The 13,876-nt window shown below is 27.5% G+C and overlaps 8 non-coding genes across 8 annotated transcripts; 1 reads left to right on the top strand and 7 right to left on the bottom strand.

Annotated features, from left to right (window-relative positions):
• The first annotated feature begins 3,430 nt into the window (after positions 1-3,430).
• Trnae-cuc lies at positions 3,431-3,502 on the top strand. The gene has a single exon. It is a non-coding gene; the product is annotated as a tRNA-Glu (tRNA).
• A 2,594-nt stretch (positions 3,503-6,096) lies between these two features.
• Positions 6,097-6,168, bottom strand: Trnae-cuc. The gene has a single exon. It is a non-coding gene; the product is annotated as a tRNA-Glu (tRNA).
• An 83-nt stretch (positions 6,169-6,251) lies between these two features.
• Positions 6,252-6,323, bottom strand: Trnae-cuc. The gene has a single exon. It is a non-coding gene; the product is annotated as a tRNA-Glu (tRNA).
• Positions 6,324-6,615: 292 nt separating this feature from the next.
• Trnae-cuc lies at positions 6,616-6,687 on the bottom strand. Its single transcript has one exon. It is a non-coding gene; the product is annotated as a tRNA-Glu (tRNA).
• An 83-nt stretch (positions 6,688-6,770) lies between these two features.
• On the bottom strand, positions 6,771-6,842 carry Trnae-cuc. Its single transcript has one exon. It is a non-coding gene; the product is annotated as a tRNA-Glu (tRNA).
• An 83-nt stretch (positions 6,843-6,925) lies between these two features.
• Positions 6,926-6,997, bottom strand: Trnae-cuc. Its single transcript has one exon. It is a non-coding gene; the product is annotated as a tRNA-Glu (tRNA).
• Positions 6,998-7,080: 83 nt separating this feature from the next.
• Positions 7,081-7,152, bottom strand: Trnae-cuc. The gene has a single exon. It is a non-coding gene; the product is annotated as a tRNA-Glu (tRNA).
• Positions 7,153-7,235: 83 nt separating this feature from the next.
• On the bottom strand, positions 7,236-7,307 carry Trnae-cuc. Its single transcript has one exon. It is a non-coding gene; the product is annotated as a tRNA-Glu (tRNA).
• Positions 7,308-13,876: the final 6,569 nt, after the last annotated feature.

Genomic DNA, 13,876 nt, shown 5'->3' with positions numbered 1-13,876 from the left:
AGTTGATATTATTTACATTATTTCAAAATATTTGGCATGCACCAAATTGTAAAAACAAACGCAAAAATAGCAACACAGATATTTTAGGTGTGAATTGTATTTTAATCTTCAATCTTGATTATGTTTAATTAAATTCGATGCATAATAGTCAGCTATTGATTTAACTATTTATCGCGTTTGATGTATTTAATTGTAAGAATAATATTTCGACCTACGTGCAATTGGATTTTTTATTATTCCGCGTGTCCCGATTTGAGCCCATCGAAGCAATAAGGCCGCGTTTTTTTTGGAGGAGCTATTCAGGGTTCCTTCGCGATCTTATCCTTGATGGCGTTGCACAAGCAAGCTGTTATTGAGACAGTTACGATGTCAATATCGCAGACATTAAACTTTGATTATGTAAAAAAATGGAAGTAAATGGAGGATGTTATTGGTCTGTAAAACATATGGAAAATTAATTTACAAGTTGTTATGTACTATTGTGCGAAATAAATATAATTTGTACTGCTTGTAGTTGATATAAAATATCTAACAAAAACAATGTATATATATATTATATATATATATATATTATATATATATATATATATATATATATATATAGTAGAGAAGACTGGGTACGGTTGTGCCACTTTTTGATCAGCAATACTGGTTCAAAAAAGTATTTTACTAAGCTAGTATACCAATATATAACAAAACTAAATTTTTCAAACATAGTTGACAAGAAATCTTTGTGATATTGGTTTAGCGGCTATGACAACTGTCACTACCGTACCCAGTTTTCTCTCTCTTTCTCTCTTTCTCCTCTCTCTCTTTATATATATATATATATATAAATATATATATATATGTATATATATATATATATATATATATATATATATCTGAGTGTGTGTATGTGTAGAAATGTTCATACATAAAAAATATTATGTTAACAAAAATCGATCTAATTCATTTTTTTTATTTTCAGGTAAGCCACTTCATGTGATGACAGTTGTTTATATTACCTTAATAGTGAGTAAACTAGTATGTATGTGTTTTATATTTTTTTATACATATATAATATATTATTGAAGTCTTCGACGCCAATACTTCTAATAACGTACAGTATACTGATCCTTGACTACTGGGATTTCTATATAGTCAAGTTTTTATATAGTTTAAGTTCAAAGACACTCATTTTATATAAAAGTGGTACATGGTATATTATATTATCGTTACTGCATATAATATGATAAATGTGTATTTTGATACAATAGAAATATTTCTATTCCAACACTATATTTTGAACTAATTGTTTCTAAAATATCTATTATTAATTTATAACCGCTTGCAAAAAAATAAGTACTCGTATCTCAGTAATTACATTAGTTTCTCTACTATATCTGGAACAAAAAGGACTCTTAATGTAAAGGCTTCTCGATTTAACCCTTTTTATAAATAGATAAGGATAATAAAATATATACAATTTTTCATCTGATTATTTTATATGTGTATGCATCCATATACATGTAGACATACCTATGTGTCAAAGATAAAAGGGATACAATTTGTGTTATATAAAATAATGCAAAAAAGAACTTTTTGTGGAAGGAGATATTGTTTTCTTAACTTAATATTTTTTAATTAATTAATATTAATTAAATTTAATTTAAATGAGTTTTTCATAAATTAATAAGTTTTTGTTAATTTTTATATATCAATAATATTTTATCCAACTTCGACTGCAATCCAACAGCGAAACAGTACAGAAATTCTTCAGTTAAGTTTCAATAAATGATAATGTTGTATTATGCGTTTTTTAATTGTCATTTATTGCCAAACTAGGTTTATGGATAATTACAATGCAAACCTACATAATATTTTGTGGTTCTAACTTCTATGAAGAATACATAATCGTCATTTACGAACGTTATATATCTACAAGACTTTGGATCAAAAATTTTTGTTATAAATAAATAATATATTAATAAAAAATTTAAAGATTAAATTATATATTAAATTAAAGAAAAATTATAATACAATATAAAATTTTTTTAAAAAAAATTATAATATTGATTTATTAGAGCTTTCAACAATTTGATTTATCACATCTAGTTTTATATTATCTGCATACCTTCATCTAGCAATTTTATTCTATCTTCATTTCGCTTCTTATAAAATATCGCTGTCTTATAACTCTGTCTAATATATATCGCCATATGGTCGTTTATCATCATGTGAATATGTTTGTATATAAATTCTGACAAGTTATCTTTTTTTGCAGTCATGTAAATACAACTTTTCTAATTTACTGTATCTTCGTAGCTAGCAAACTAGCTTTCACGTGAAATTACTGTTGGTTCCTACGTGGTTTATGGCTATGAGCTTCCGGGCCACTATGTCATACCCGAAAGACGTGCTAAGTAACTTTAATATGCACTCTCTACTGTAATATATATATATATATATATATATATATATATATATATATATATATAAGAAAAATGAACAAAATGGTATATATTCATAAGTAAATTAGAAAGCCATAACACAATCCTGTCAGATGTTGAGCGCATTGTCACAGTCTTAACGTCAGTTCAAACGTATATCATACCTTCAAAAGTTTATTTTGAGGGTGTTTTCTCATGTTTTGGGCCATATTGTTATTTGTAATTATTTCTATTGAAATCAATAAACTTATACCAGGTACTAGTGATTTCGATCAATATTATTGCAATCATCAGGCCTAAAAGAATTTTTATTATTTAATAATGTTTGTTTACTTTTGAACATAATGGCATAATAATTTTTCAAAAGCACTACAATGTAGTTTATTCGAAGCCAAAAAAAAACAAAATTGAAATCTGTCAAACAATGATTGGCTTTTAACATTTACTTTAACTACTTCTAAATAAAAATCAATCCACCGGTAATAAGAAATGGCTTGCATTTATTGCAAAACTTGCTTATATGCTGATATCTGAAAGAGGACCAAATAATTTCTTTGTGACCAGTTATTATGTAATATAGTTTTGTTTCTTTGAAATCATTTTTTTGTGTACAAGTGAGAGTATAAACACTAATTAGAAATATTAAATATGTTGTTCGAAAAAAAGGCATTTTGCTTTAGTTAGTACTTTAGAAAGTTGAAAAAATAATTATAGTTATTTCTTGTATAATTATGAAATAAAACTGAACGTATGTAGTACGTTATTTGGTTTATAATACTCACTGTAATTTTTCTAATGCAATCATGGTTTATTAACAATATCAAAAAATAAACTTTTGAGTACATATATAAAAAATTAAAATTATCCACATAAATAAAATGTTTGATAAAATCAAAATTTATTTATCAATTTTATTCTCCAAATAGTTTAAAAATCAGCAAATTCTAATTAATTGAAATTCTATCCACGGTATTGCAATACAATGAATTTCGGTCATATCCCATGTTGTCTAGTGGTTAGGATGCCTGGTTCTCAACCAGGAGGCCGGGGTTCGATTCCTCGCGTGGGCCTACATTTTTTATCCTACTTTTCAAATATTTAGGCACGAAAATTAATAAACAGTTAATTCTAATTAATTGATTTTTTATTTATTCACTAAAATTTAACAATTAAATAGAAGTTTAGCTAAAACTAAACCGTTCTCAAAACGTTATCGATACCTGCAAAAATGTTCAAAACTTAGTTCCCTTATTTTAATTTTAATTCATTTTGAAAATAATTTACTCTACTTTTGAGTTTCTCATTCAATTATTTTTTTAAATGTAAGTTATGAATTTTCAGACAACAAATCAAAATATCTAACAATAAGGTCTCAATCCATGGCAAAATTGTGTATTTGAAATTGTGTCAAATACGATTGCGGATATAGAAGTGAAAATGTGGACCGAATCATTTTTGACCTGTTGAAAATTAAAAAATATGATTTTGTATGAAAAAAGAGATAGGTACAAAAACACAGTAGTGAATTAATATCTTTGTTCGATTAAAAAAACACCTCATGATTTTTAGTAGAATTTTATCAAACAGTAGAACACGAGCGTGCAAAAAATTAGTGATTAGTGATATATGGGATTTACTATTATTACATTTCAATTTGTCAATAAGTTCTAAAATATATCTTAATTTTTATGTAAGACAATACGTGTAACTTGTTTAAATAGTTTTTACGAAAGTTACTTAAAATTCAATATTTTGTAGATAACATTACATCCATTCTAAAAACGAAACTTTAAAGAGACGATGCAAAGTTTATGGTATTTTAGAAAGACATTTCTTTCAATAGTTCTTTCAATATTTATTATTGTATCTGATAACAATATATAGTTCAGATTCTAGTAAACTATTCACAGATTTTTTTAATATAATTAACGAGTGTATTTTTGGCGTTTATTGCATATAACAGAAAAACTAGCAATTTCTAAATAGTGCCTACTTAAAATGTCTAAAATAAGCCTAAATTTCAATTTGAATTAGCTACATATCAAGGTGTTGAAATGTATGAATTTGTGTTATTCTGAGAATTTTACCTATATAACTATGCATATTTGAAAAGTATATTAACGGAAATATAAGGCGATTATAAATGCTTACTAAAATTTGTTTTAAAATTGGCGTTGTTTCATATTTATTTTATGTTCATATATTTTTCTATACAAAAATCAGTAGATGCAATGATAAAATAAAATATAAATGAAATATATTTTCGTAGATAATGATACATTGAACAAATGGTTGCTACGCATAAAAGTATCTGATTTAGAATTGATTGGTTACAAGTTCTCGTCATGAAATGTATTTTCGCATATATCGTGTTTCAGAATAACATTTCTGTTTTGAATCAATTGAACTAGTATTTGAAATAAAATTGAAAAATATTGTTTGCGTATGTCCCTTGTGCGTCACCCAACTAAAGATAGTACATATTCTTTACAATATCCAAAATATAGTATAGGTAGAAATCATGGTGATTTTAATTGATAGATGAAATCTAGAACGAGCTGTTTAAAGATAAAAGCAAAAGTCAATATGTACGATGTAATATAATAGAAAATGCATAAAATTATTTGTAGAGTTATCATTCCTTTTAGAGACTAAGTTAGAAGAGTGAAGATATTTTTCAAACTTTGCTGTGAGCTAGACCTTAAAGTGAAACAACATTTTCTGTTGTCTAAATTAATTAAAGTAATAAGTGTTTGTTGGTCTTCAAATTTAAATTTTAAGATATTTTATTTTTAATACAATGCAATCAAATTTTCAGTAGCTATTAGCTGTATATATATATATATAAGAAAACAAAATAGTATTTGCCTAATCCGTTGATATTTTGTGCAATTGAATATTTTCTTTGAATTGAAAACCACTGTTGAAAATCCTAAGCAATATAACCACATTTACTATGAATCAATGTGAGAAACCGCCTATGATTCTGTGGTAAAAATGCAGTCCAGCAACCACATGTTCCTGGTTCGTTATTGATTTTGGCCAGCTTGATATTAAGCAGCGTGCTATGGATTTTCACTTCTGATTGAGTATCTCAAATATAATATGATACCAAGTAAAAAATCCTTTCCAGTCATTGCTGCAATCTGTACTCACATCACCATTTTAAATATATCCAATATAATATCATCAGAAAGTCAATGGTCAACTACTGGGTTGTCTTTTAGAAGCACTAGATTAAGATGTGTACGTCAAAACAGCTTAAGAATTCATAGTTTCGATTGCTAATTAAGTATGGAAAATTGCATATTTTATTAAGATAGAAAACTGTTGTTTCATATGGAACTTTAGTCATGAATATGTTTTATACTTATATATGTCACATGAAAATTTCTGAGAGATTTTGTAATCTGATATGTAATACAGAATAGAACTCAACTGTTTTGTATAAATAAAGATAACTATTAACCGTTAAAATTTAATTTAACCTTTTACTTAAAAAAATTATTTCGAAACGATAGAATCTCGAAAGTACAGTAAACTCTAAATATGTTTGATTGAAATATGTTTACCAAATTTGGAAAATTTTTGCAGGTATCCATAAAATTTTGATAAATGTTTAATTTTAGTGCATCAATATTTGGAAAGTAGAAAAAAAAAATTATTCCCATGCGGGGAATCGAACCCCGGCCTCCTGGGTGAGAGCCAGGTATCCTAACCACTAGACAACATGGGATATAAGACAAACTCATTGTTCCTAGTAGAAAATTCAATTAATTAGAATTAATTGTATAATTTTAGTGAATAAATAAAAAAATATTCCCATGCGGGGAATCGAACCCCGGCCTCCTGGGTGAGAGCCAGGTATCCTAACCACTAGACAACATGGGATATAAGAAAAACTCATTGTTCCTAGTAGAAAATTCAATTAATTAGAATTAAGAAAAAGAATATAAGAAAAACTCATTGTTCCTAGTAGAAAATTCAATTAATTAGAATCAAGAAAAAGAATATAAGAAAAACTCATTGTTCCTAGTAGAAAATTCAATTAATTAAAATTAATTGTTTAATTTTAGTGAATAAATAAAAAATATTTCCATGCGGGGAATCGAACCCCGGTCACCTGGGTGAGAGCCAGGTATCCTAATTAATTGTGTAATTTTAGTGAATAAATAAAAAAATATTCCCATGCGGGGAATCGAACCCCGGCCTCCTGGGTGAGAGCCAGGTATCCTAACCACTAGACAACATGGGATATAAGAAAAACTCATTGTTCCTAGTAGAAGATTCAATTAATTAGAATTAATTGTTTAATTTTAGTGAATAAATAAAAAAATATTCCCATGCGGGGAATCGAACCTTGGCCTCCTGGGTGAGAGCCAGGTATCCTAACCACTAGACAACATGGGATATAAGAAAAGCTCATTGTTCCTAGTAGAAAATTCAATTAATTAGAATTAATTGTTTAATTTTAGTGAATAAATAAAAAAATATTCCCATGCGGGGAATCGAATTCCGGCCTCCTGGGTGAGAGCCAGGTATCCTAACCACTAGACAACATGGGATATAAGAAAAGCTCATTGTTCCTAGTAGAAAATTCAATTAATTAGAATTAATTGTTTAATTTTAGTGAATAAATAAAAAAATATTCCCATGCGGGGAATCGAACCTTGGCCTCCTGGGTGAGAGCCAGGTATCCTAACCACTAGACAACATGGGATATAAGAAAAGCTCATTGTTCCTAGTAGAAAATTCAATTAATTAGAATTAATTGTTTAATTTTAGTGAATAAATAAAAAAATATTCCCATGCGGGGAATCGAATTCCGGCCTCCTGGGTGAGAGCCAGGTATCCTAACCACTAGACAACATGGGATATAAGAAAAGCTCATTGTTCCTAGTAGAAAATTCAATTAATTAGAATTAATTGTTTAATTTTAGTGAATAAATAAAAAAATATTCCCATGCGGGGAATCGAACCCCGGCCTCCTGGGTGAGTGCAAGGTATACTAACCACTAGACAACGTGCGATACGGTAAAAACTTATTGTTATAGGAAAATTGAAAATATGTGAAATCACAATCATCTACCTCGCCAGAATTCTCATGTTAATAATAAAAGTTTACAACTTTTCAGTAAATAAATTCTCAATATCTATTGCTGTGCAAATGTATACATGATGTCTTTTATTATTTTTGAACTTGATTTTTTTTATTATGAAACTATCAAATATTTCACCATGTTACAAATTAGATTGAATACGAGAACTTTTGACAGAACTTGCCAGCACACTTTATTACATTTTTCTTGAAAAGCCTTTTAATGCTGACTAATTTTGAAAATTTTAAATTCATAGTTCAACAATTAATTTTAATTCTAGAAAACTTGGAGCAATTATGTCATTATTCTCGACTGTGGTTCGAGAAATGTTATTTAGATTACGGATTCAAAGTTTCAATCAACAAAATTAATAAAAATCTGCCAGAATATTCAAAAATGGTCACAGTCTTACCAGAGCTCCAGGCTGCATTTGAAAGCTTATAATTTTCTAACTACATAGAATGCATTTTTTTAAAAATTTTTTATTATAGTTAGGATCAATGATATTATCCCCCATTGACTTGGTGTAGAGTTCTGTATATATAAAGGATATGCAAAAAGCTTTGAAGTGCTTGTTTTATTTTCTACTGAGAGATTTTTCTGATTGAACCGTTATTAAATCTTGTATGTGCTTCATAACAAATATTGTAACTTTGCCTGTGTTTATCTTCTGCAACATAATTGTTTGAATGCTTTTAAGAGAAAATAATTATATATTTTTTAAGTTGTGTTGTAATTAATAAATAACGATTTATCAATTAAAAAAATAATGACATATATAATGATCAAAGAATTTTTAACTTCCCGTAGGGTAAGTTATAGTAATCGTAAAAAAATCGAAAATAAAAATATTTGCATATCTTTACGTTTCAAGGTCATTTTGTCATACCTTAGAAAAAATGGATGTATGTGTGTGTGTGCGATCGTCAACGATTTCGGGAAAACATTCGATTCGTATTGAAAAGGAGACTTGCTGACTAGTTTCTGGCGAAGACAGGCCGAGCCGTTTCGAAGATATGATGCAAAATGGGCTAAAAATCGTAATAGATTTTTTGGAAGGCAAGTCTAATGGTTTCGGAGAAAGTGAAAAAAATGGCATTTGGCGGACAAAAATGATCATTAGACATATACACATAAATTTATCACATGTTTTATAGATATTTTAATAATACGATCAAATTTTGTTTACATTTCTATGGGTTCCGTACCAATGTTTACCTGTTATACACCAGCGTGGCGCCTACGCGCTTTGATATTTCGTTTCTACGCAGCTAACGTATCGCGATTGCTTTGAAAAAAAAATTCAAAGTTTCCAAAATATTTCAAAGTATAAAAAAATCAATTTTTTCAAAAAGGTTTCAAGAATCTCAAAAATATTTTTTTTTCAGAGTTCTAAAAGAAAATTTAATCTTTTTTAAAAAAATACTTTTTGGTACGGAAAGTTCTAGCAATTTGCCTTAAGGCACGATGCCATACACCACTAGTTAATTACATCTTTTTAAACATACAAAGAATACTGAAAATAGTTCAACTAACACTTCATATCAAACAAAAGTTTGGTGTAGTATCAAAAATGACATATATCACTTCTTGAAATGATATTTCAAGTTGCAAAACTATTGCAACTGCTAAGAAACTTCTATTCTCAAGTTCGGTTATCTGTGACAATGGCAATCTACAACTTGCGAACAAGCAGCATTGTGAGTATTGCTGCTATTGCAACTTCAGTCGTACAATTAACAGCAAATTACCAGATAATGATTTGTGTCACAGTAATCTCCGAGACAATTCGAGATGGATAGAGATATAATGAAACAACATTCAATTGAAAAGAATTGAATTACCAGTTTTTGCTATTACTATAACTTGGCCTACGGGAAGTTAAAAATTTAATTATTTGGTTATTATAATGTTATGTAATTTTTTTAATACAATAGTTTTATGTCTTTTAAAAAAAATGTTTTTTTTTTTTGAAAAAAGTTTTTTTTTACATTTTGAAATATTTTTGGAAATTTGGAGCTTAGCTGGCGCAGCGTGATTGCTCTGAAAAAAGTTCAAAATTTTAAAAAAAAATTCAGAATATAGAATAAATTCAATTTTTTCAAAAAAGTCATTTTTTAAAAAAAAATCAAAATTCTCAAAAAATTTACTTTTTTCAAAGTTTTCAAAAAATTTTTAATCAATGTTGGTACTAGAATTTCCAGCAATTTTCCTAGAGGCACAATGCCATGCACCACTAGTTTTATCCAAAGATTGTTAGTATATTTTTATTTGCTAGTTCGTATTTCATTTTATTCCTACAAGATCAAGCTTAGACTAAAATACATATACAGAATAAATATAATTTTTGAAAAATTATCAGAATCTGACTAGATTTATGAAATCTGTTACAACGTAGTTTTCAGTTTTTCATCTAAAAGCTCATATTTATTTAACTAGTATATATTTAATATTTACTTATATATACGAGTAGAAAAACATTCTAATTTATTTAGATATTCGTTTTCAGATTTAATCCGGTCTCGACCTAAATATTCAAAATATAAATTTTCAAGTAGCGTCCTACATCATATTAAATCTACCTCTAAGGCTTCTTGCCTGTGTAATGAATAAAAGTTGTATATATGAATGTCAAATCTGATTAAGTGACATGTACGCCCAAACATATGCAAACCTCGTAATAATTTCATGATGTGCGAGAAATAGGAAATACTTCGATTCAAATATGAATTATTTACCTTCAGATAACATAGGATTCAAAGAGGTTGACTTACACCGCATTATAAAGATCACTGAAAGATTTATGAAAAATTGATCATTGAAAATTACATTTTGTGTTGAAATTCAAGAAGTTGTCTCTCGATATATTCAAACACTGTTATCGTTTTTGTATTTATAGAATAATAACATTATTAATAGTATATATTTGCGACCATTTCAAAATAAATGTATTACTGTAAATATTAAAATGCTAAAATTCTAAATAGTATTGAGAACAATTTTTATTGGTATTTTGCGCCTTTGTGATTTTTTAAATCATATCTATTACTTATGATAAATAAAAATGACAATATTTTAATAATCCTAGTTAACTTATAAGAAATCTGTCTGTACTGATAGACATTCAAAAGTGAATAAATGATTCAAAACTATGGCATAAAAATGTTTTGTGCATCTTGGTTCAAAATTCTTAAGAATTAAGCATTTTTGTTGAACTATACATTTAATTTTTTCAAAATCTGATGCCACTTTTACCAAAATCATCATAAATAATTAAAATAAATGAATTAGTTTACCTAGTTTAGTTTAGGTTTATAGAAAAAGTCAGATAGAAAATTAGAAAAAAACATTTTTTAATATAATGTTCAAATTGTTTTTCATCTGCACCAAAGCATGTCCTTTATCTTAAATATCTTCTGATATTTATTATTATATTATTGTCTACTATTTGGCTACTAATATTTCAAAAATAAGTGTTAAAACCTCTAGATTATAGGGTAGAGCGCGGCTTAAAAACACAAGGTTAAAAATGAATTCTTTTACAACAATATTTGAAAGTAGAGGAAAAAAGATGTATAACTTGCCATTGACTAAATTCTTACGACGTTGCTATCAGGAGATAAATTGCATTTTTTGAAAATCCATAAAAAAGTATTTTCTTTTTTTGTTAGTTTTTTTGGTTGTGAGCACTATTGTTTAGTTTACGAGCCTTTAATACAATTTTTAAGTATACGTTATTTATTGGTTTTATAAGATGTATTATTGATTTTAAGTTAGATTCAACAGTTTTTCTATATACCTTCTACAAAAGCTTACACCTGGGTGGGGTAAAAAAGACCAACTGAACCTTTACCCTGCCAAAAGTGTAAAAAATGAAAAATATAAAATAGGTTTAAAAATCCTATTTTACAAGAGATAAATTAAATAATTAGTTATTCCAACTCTGCTGGTGAATATTTCTGAAGAAATACAAGATCAAGGTTATTTACATTGTTTTTTTTTTAATTACTATATTTATTACAACTGTTAAATAATTTAACATCTAGTACTAATAATGAACAATAGCATAAATTTAAATAAAAAAGAGTACAAAATAAAGGATAGTATTTACATTAAAATTATATCCGTAGTATGATGATTCAATATAAAATAAAAGCAAATAATAATAATAATAAAATTAATAAATAAAAAAAATAAAATTTCTAAATAATAAAAATAATACTAAAAAAACAAAGTGGAATAAAAACAATAAGTGACAGATAATAATAAATATAATAAAATACATCATTAGAAATAATAAAATAATTATAATATAATAATAATAATAATAATAATAATACATTGTTATTTCAGTAAGAAAAGCTTCTATGAAATTGATATTTTACATTGGTTGAATAATGTAGCTATTATTTTGTAAAATCCATTTAAAATTAAAATAAGACATTGGATCTGTTTGCCTTCTGCTTGTCCCAATTTACCCCGTCTATGGGGCAAAAATGACCAGATAACAAATTTTTGAAAAACAGCAAAAAAACACATTTTTACGATGATGAATTAGCTGAGAGTTTTACTGAACATAGTCAGATAGTTGCTTGTTCGACATGTGTAATTTGTTGTGATGTGATTGGTTTGGTTTTCGCAAAATAATTGCTCAAAGTCAAATTGGATCTTCGTGCCCCACCCTGCCATTTATCATATATATATGTATATATATATATATATATATATATATATATAATTTAACGATCGGTCCTAATATAATACTGTCGTACACGTGGTCGGATTTAACTTGAAAACGTCGGGCGACTGTACGCGAAAAACCTACGTCGGCGAATAGCATTTCGCGAAATTCAGAAGTTACACACGCCGACTGCGGAATGCAAATTAGGGCGCACGGATACGCGTACAAAAGCGCACAACTCGCTAGTTTCAAAGAAAATATCCTATTTGCTTGGAAAATATTTAAACTATAATTCCCGCGTACGTAATGTTATCACGCTTGGAAATTGAGTTGAAAGGAATATGAATGAAGATGGGAATATTCTTACGGAAATGATGCACTGAATGGATGCAATTATTCCATTGAAGAGTGCACTTGGTAAATAATATGAGCAGTTGTAAGTTGTTGAATGCCATACGTACATGTTTATTCATAGATGTATGAAATTACATTCGGGTTTTAGGTAAATGTGATAGATTTGATCACGTATATGCTTCAAAGGCAATTATATATTAAATATTGAATTACTTTTCAAAGGCACCTATATGCACTAAAGTAAATCAATTTAATCTTCAATTTCACCTTAATTTATGGGTCGTACAGTTAAATAAAAAGTTGTCAATACAACACGATGACTTAATGTAGAGTAGGGCGCACAAAGGTCCCATATGATTTGTAGCTTTTATATTGTGAAAACCATACCAACTACATCACAACAAATAAGACGTATCAAATAAACAGTTATCTAACTATGTTCAATAAAAGTAATTATAGTGAAACTCGTTTTTTATATATATTTCAAAAATTTGTCTTATGGTTCCATGGGCGTGATAAAAATGGACTGCCAGAGGGTTCACTATTTTACTTTTTATTTTAAAGAGGTTTTATGGAATAATAGCTACATTATCTGATCATTGCGACGCGGTTTGATTATTAGATTGAACAGAAAAATTAAAAATTATAATTTAAATATGTTTTTTTAAACATAATAAACTAAACCCTAATCACAAATCTTGCTTAGGCTAATTTATCATAATCAGATTCATTTTTTTTAAATATAATTATTACAAATAGCGTAAATACAATTACTGTCGGAATAACATATTTTCTATGCACATTTCACAAGGATCACACTGCATATCGTATAGATTCTATTCTTCTTCTTATTCTTCTGACAAAGTTCTTTACTATAGAACTTTGTCAGATTAATTCATCTTTAGAGTTGGAATATATTATTTTAATTTATCTTTTGTAAAATTGCTTTTTACTTTATTTTATTTTATTATTTACTATTTACTTTTTGTTTACATCTAGTCAATGTAAAGGTTTAGGTTCATCATCGTGTAAGCTTTTTCAGAGGTTATATACAAAAACTGTTGAATCTAACTAAAATAACAAACTTATATAAAAAACAAATAACGAATAGGGGAAATGCGGACAAAATGACACAGTAGCCTTATTTAAAAATCGATCGATAATCACAATCCGGTAAGATGTTGAGCCCCATACCACAGACTTTTCGCAGTAATCAGTTTAAACATGTCCTGCGTCTTAAGGGGGTATTCTACTGTAGAATTTTGAAAAAATCGAAAAAATTTTTTTTTCATATTTTCAAAGTTTAGTTA

This window comes from Ctenocephalides felis, unplaced genomic scaffold, assembly GCF_003426905.1.
Source record: "Ctenocephalides felis isolate EL2017-DRISC unplaced genomic scaffold, ASM342690v1 CF-g0.4_SCAFFOLD_01886, whole genome shotgun sequence".
Taxonomy (NCBI): domain Eukaryota; kingdom Metazoa; phylum Arthropoda; class Insecta; order Siphonaptera; family Pulicidae; genus Ctenocephalides; species Ctenocephalides felis.
The sequence above is the reverse complement of the archived record's forward strand: the minus strand, read 5'-3'. Positions and strand labels throughout refer to the sequence as shown.